Source organism: Anarrhichthys ocellatus, unplaced genomic scaffold (assembly GCF_004355925.1).
Source record: "Anarrhichthys ocellatus isolate YVR2014 unplaced genomic scaffold, GSC_Weel_1.0 scaffold21, whole genome shotgun sequence".
Lineage (NCBI taxonomy): Eukaryota > Metazoa > Chordata > Actinopteri > Perciformes > Anarhichadidae > Anarrhichthys > Anarrhichthys ocellatus.
Genome location: NW_022280051.1, coordinates 163,866 through 169,594, shown reverse-complemented (window position 1 = coordinate 169,594; position 5,729 = coordinate 163,866). Strand labels below are relative to the sequence as shown.

Sequence of the window (5,729 nt, the reverse complement as noted above, 5' to 3'; positions counted from 1 at the left end):
GTGTGCGCGCGCGCGCATGTATGCACGCACATGTCCGCCAACTGGTTACGCTGTAAGTGATGAATCTTTTATGGTGTTCCCTTGCTTCACATGGGCTTCACCTGTGCAGCACTGAAACATGGCCTGTGTGTGTGTGTGTGTGTGTGTGTGTGTGTGTGCGTGTGTGTACCTGCCTTCGAAGTTCTCGGCTGTCGGACTTGTTAAGCGTTGTCGTGCAAATCGACTGATGTCGATCTTATTGAAGTGAATTGACTTTGGTTCGAAATTTTGGTGACCAGGCCGCGGTGTACTCCATCAGAGCTGTTTCAACACTTTTGATTAATGATTATGATTATTACAAGATCTCGTTCAGAACTAGTTTGTAACCATTAATCAAAAGTGTTGACACAGTTCTGATGGAGCGGCCTGGTCACCCCCACAATTTAAAAAGCAGAATTCCTAACCAAAGTCAATTCACTTCAATAGAACCGGCATTCGTGAATTCGCTCGACGAGGCAAAACAAGTCCGTGCTGAGCTTTTACGTTGAGTTCAACTTGGGCGATGTATGACACGCGAATGTGTGCTGCTGACAAATTGCAAACCGTTTTGACAGAGCTGACCTTTGAAGGGAACAGAGAGCTGGAGGGTCCAAACTCGAACAAGCTATCATATTTCCATCAAACCTTATACAACCCTGCTCTGCTGAAGTACAAGCTGCCCCACAAAGAGACGCATGGTGCGCAGGCACTTGACAGACACGAGCAGGAATACGCTGATACAAATACGTCTCTTTAAAAAGGGTGTGTTAACTTGTTATCTGTTTCGGGACTAAGCTAACTAGCTTGTTGTCCACTGAGCTGATCAGCTAAAGTAGCCCACCTGTAGTAGTAGGGACATTGTAACATGTAAAAAGTAGGGACACACACAATGCTTTTTGGGGCAGTTATACATCCCCATGTGACATTTTCACTAACTAAAAGATGTTGAGGTGTCGGTCAGCATGACAATAAACAGGATGACATTGACGATGAATCGTGATGTGTTAGTTGGTGTAAAAAAAAAAAAAAAAAAGACGGACATAGATGATGGAGGTTAACGAGAGGAGGATAGCAGATGTGCACAAACGAAGACGTCCCTGCCGGGAGATTTCTCTGTGCATTTCTCTGTCTCCCTCTTTTATCCCTCTCCCTCTAAATCTCTACGTCTGTTCCGTGTGCTTCCGCCTCGCCACAGCGCCTCATGCCTGTGCATGTGTGTGTGTGTGTTTGTGTGTGTATACATATGTGTGTTTGTTATGCACTGCCGCCCTGCTCCAGTTTTTGCACCACACAGGCTGCCTAGGTGAACGTGTGTGTGTGTGTGTGTGTGTGTGTGTGTGTGTCCTCAACAATGCTTTTCTTTTCTGCCAGCTCTGCAGTCTGACACAGGAGATTTTTTCAGCCTTGTGCTCTCTCTCCCTCAGTAGTCAGCATTTTGGCATTTTCTCAATGCGCTCTGTCATCTCTTGGCATGAATAGGCTGCATATTTTGTGTGTGTGTGTGTGTGTGTGTGTGTTTATCCGGCTGGTTTTAACTCTGTTTGTCTGTGTTTGTGCGCGGAACCATGAAGGTGGTAAACAGCTCTTTTTCAATCTCAGAAATGGCACTAGGTAGGTTTTTGATGTGGACATACACATAGGCTTCCATCAGCAGAGTTGTTGGCAAGATCGCTAAATGAAGCTCAAGGCAAGTGTGAGACCAAGCAGAGGCAAGATTGATGGAAAGAATGATCGACAAAGCAAAGGATTTAACCGGCATCTACTCGATAAGCGTTCTCTCTGTTATGACGGTGTCATGTCACCCTTGTGATTCACACAGGACAATGTATTTGATTTGAGTATGAGATACATGAAATTGGCCGAGGGCGTGGTCTCTCCTGATGTATTGGAAATACTGTCAATTTAAACTCTAGACCAGGAGTTTTCAAAGTCTCCCCTCAGACAAGGCTTGAATGATTCACTTATATGGCTTAAAAAGAAGATACAGAATAAACGTGTGATATTATGAGACAGAGTGGCGTACCAGTGTGTGCGTGACCTGACACAGTACAAGGCTCCCTGGGGATTTATAGACCAAACAAATGAATTCAGAGACAAGAAGTAAATCAGGCCAGACCAGCGCAGCCTCATCCCCTGATGAAAGTTGCTCTGATTCACATCGTAAGTGTGCGTGTCCCTCTTTTAGTATAAGTATGTATGTTCATCTCTTTACCAGATGAGTATGAGTACAGTTTTACAATTTGTGTGTGGGTGTGTTAAGTATTCAGAGAAAAAAGTTTTATATACTCGGAGCTGAGAAATTGACATTAATTTGCTTACTTAGAAGCATAGTGTGTGAGAGTATGTGTGTAATGGTGATAGAAGCAGAGAGCAAAACTGTGTGTGTCATTCAGCCAGTGTTTGGGAGTATGTGCTTGTGTTTGTACATGTTTGAGCATGTGTGTGTATGTGTTAATCTCTCCAGGGAAGGGATCAGGAGGCCAGTGTAGTTTGACCAGCGGAGCTCCGGGGCACCAGGGGGCGAATCAGGGGATCTGGCTCGGCCTCAGTGGCTTCTCCTTCGGCTTGCTGATCAGGGACCTGCCTCTCCCATGGTTCCAATCCAGTGCCAAACAAGGGCAGCCAGAGCTCTCTCAGTTGCTTCGTTTCCACCGAGGTGCCAAACATGGCTCGGCCTGCATTTATTTATCTGTTTAGACTATATTCTTTAATCACACATCCAAGCCCTTTTGTTGGGAGACTATGAAACTTTTTAAAGAAGAAACCTCACAGTCTTACTTTTACTAATGAAATAAAGAAGCTTATCTGGCTTATTTGTTGGCGAGCACAAGATAAAAAACTGCTCTACTTGTGCTGCTGTTACACTACTTTGACACATTGTGTCCCAGATAAACATTTTAATGTTCCACAAAAGTATAACAAGAAGTCAACATACGGCGACTCGACAGACGTTTGCTGTTTTCCTGCATATTCTCAGTCAGTTTGCCCAATGAGGATGTTTTTAAAGCAACTGGAAAGGGTTTTAAGGCAGCATTGCCTTGTAATTGTCACACATGGCCCCGGTAGCTAAAGCAAACTGTTAAACACTCACTTTAATGTAGTGATCGCCCCTATGTAACATGTTAGCGTGGCAGTGGATGCTTACTGGCATTGGCTTTGCTGTTAACTGTTAACAACAAAGTTAGTTCATGTTCTCTTTGCTGAAAATAAGATTTAGGCTACATCAGCTATATCCTGTCAATGAAAGTAGACTGAATTTTGTTTTCCACTGGTGTAAAGAAAGCTTTTTAGCAAAAAGCATGTTTTATTTTGACCTGCATCATGAAAATGACCCAACACGTCATCTCCATGCAGCCACAATATCTCGCATTTACATTATAGATCTACAGTTTATCAGTAGCTCTCAATGCACTCAAGATATGAAAAGCCTAAATGCATAGCCGCTATATGCAGACATGTAAGGAGTGAAATACTGTAAATGGGGAGAGTGACAGGAGAGTCTGCGTGTTTCGAAACATCACAGTTGAGAGACGAGGGAGCGTGAGAACAGCTTTATTTAGGTGCCTGGATGCACTATTGGAGAGAGAGAAAGCGAGGGAGAAGGAGAGGGACAGATAGGAACATAAATGGCTGATGAATCTGGCTTTCAGTAAGAGAGGAAGGAGGAGAGAGCTTGATAGTGGAGCGACAGAACAAAGCAGAGAGACAGATGGTGATACAGCGCAGAGAGAAGTGGCTGAGAGAAGGAGGGAGAAAAGAGACATAGAAAGACTGGGAAGGAGAAGTAGAGAGAAGATATATTTAGAGGGAGAGAGAGAGTTTTAGCCTCCCAGCTAGAGGCATGACTCATCTTCTGCCAGCTGACAGAAGGATGGATGGAGGGAAGAAGGGAGGAGATGGACAGAGAGTCGGGTGGGGGAGAGAGATGGAGCGGCTGAAAGAGGAGAGGGGAGAGCAAGCTTTACGAAGAGAGGACAGAAAGGGGGACAAGAGAATAGGGGGGGAGGGGGGGAGGGGAGAAAAACAGAAAGAGGACTGGTTTCCATAAGACATCGTACACACAACCACACATGTAAATCGGGAAAAAAAACTAAGAGACACATCGAAAGCCCAAGGCCTCTCCAAAGTCCCTCTCAGCTGCTTCCAAGTCCCACTGCATTTCCCCCAGGGTGTGTGTGTGTGTGTGTGTGTGTAAGCAGTAAATTTCCCCGCAGGCAGCTGCATTTGGCAGTTTGTAGCTGCACGTGTGTGTGCGCTTGCATATGTGTGTTTTTGGAAAGGGAACAGACAAAAGGAAGAGAGGCACGAGAGTGACCGAGACACGGGCCGAGAAAGAGATGCACATCGTATGCAGAAAGAGGAGCAGGTAGTTTCATCATCCCATGGGTTTGCTGCGGTCGCATTAGCTTTGAGTCCTTTGGTTCTTACAAATGTACCCATGTGTCTGCACAAACTTGGCATGTATCCCTGCGTCTGTTCTAAAGAATGATTTTAAGGATAAAAAAACCCACTGTGAACCCTTTATGTTGTAGTTAGCATGTGTTTTGTGTGTGTGTTTGTAATATGGGAACGATTATGGATTAGACTTTCGCACAACTGGAGGTTGAACCCCCTCTATATACAAACATCTGCCCTACTGAACTGTTCTTGAGCAAAACCACGAATCCCTGCAGGTCCCAGGGTCACTGCCCTGCAGCTGTGCCTGGCCTTTGACCCTATGACGGAGGCCGCAGGAAAAAAACAGAAACTTGTTTATGTGTCAAACGCAAACAAAAGATGTTCAGGTTGCTAGTTGTTGTGATAGTTGTTATAGAACATCACGCCTTTCATTGTATAGGTAATGTGAAATGGATACATATTCACCACTCAAATTTAGAGTTTGTTAGCAGTGGTGGACATGTACTCAAGTACAGATTTGAGGTACTTGTACGTTACATAAGTATTTCTATTTCATGCTACTTCTACTGTGGAATAAGTACTTTTTACTCGTCAATATTTATTTCATTTTTTTAGTACTGATTTACACACAAAACACAAGCTTATGATATATTAAACTACCCAGCAGTATACATTTTTTTTAATTATTAGCTCCATTTTGACCAGCTACATCAGTAAAACTCTACTTAAATGTTGAGTAATATGATGTGTAATAGTAGGGCCATTTTTATGAAATATGAGTACATTACATTTTCATCTGTACGCACATTTTTTTTTAATTCAGGAGTATTTTCATATTGAAGTATTATACTTTTGCTGAAGTAAGCTGAATCTTATGACAAACTAGACATTTCTGCCTAGAAGTTGCAGAGGACTGTAAGCAGGTATGTGGATACATCTGCCCTGACTCCTCGACACGCTCAGATGAAGGTTTTTTTGTCTTTTTAACTAGAGGGTGATCAATTTTTAAGTGGCTGTCATTTCTAAAAATGGATATATGGCGTTTTGGCATGAGCCGCTTCCAGGGGATTAGCTCAGACCTCATCAGCCGACCGCAGCTGGTTTCCCTGCAGGAGAGAGCTGGCTGGTTCGCCTGCTGTAGTCTGGCACCGTTGGCAATAGAAAGTGAGGTTGCTGTTAATCCAGAGAGGAGCTGCCGACTTTCTCAGGCATTGCTCCCTGTTGCATGGCTATTGCACATATCCTCTCGGGACAAGTCCTCGCTCGCTCTCTCTCTCTCTCTCTCTCTCTCTCTCTCTCTCTCTCTCTCTCTC

At 44.1% G+C, this 5,729-nt stretch overlaps 1 protein-coding gene across 1 annotated transcript in view; it reads left to right on the top strand.

Moving 5' to 3' along the window:
- Positions 1-5,729, top strand: part of wnt5b (wingless-type MMTV integration site family, member 5b) — a 68,558-nt gene that overhangs the window by 45,585 nt on the left and 17,244 nt on the right. The gene's annotated exons all lie outside the window — the stretch shown is intronic.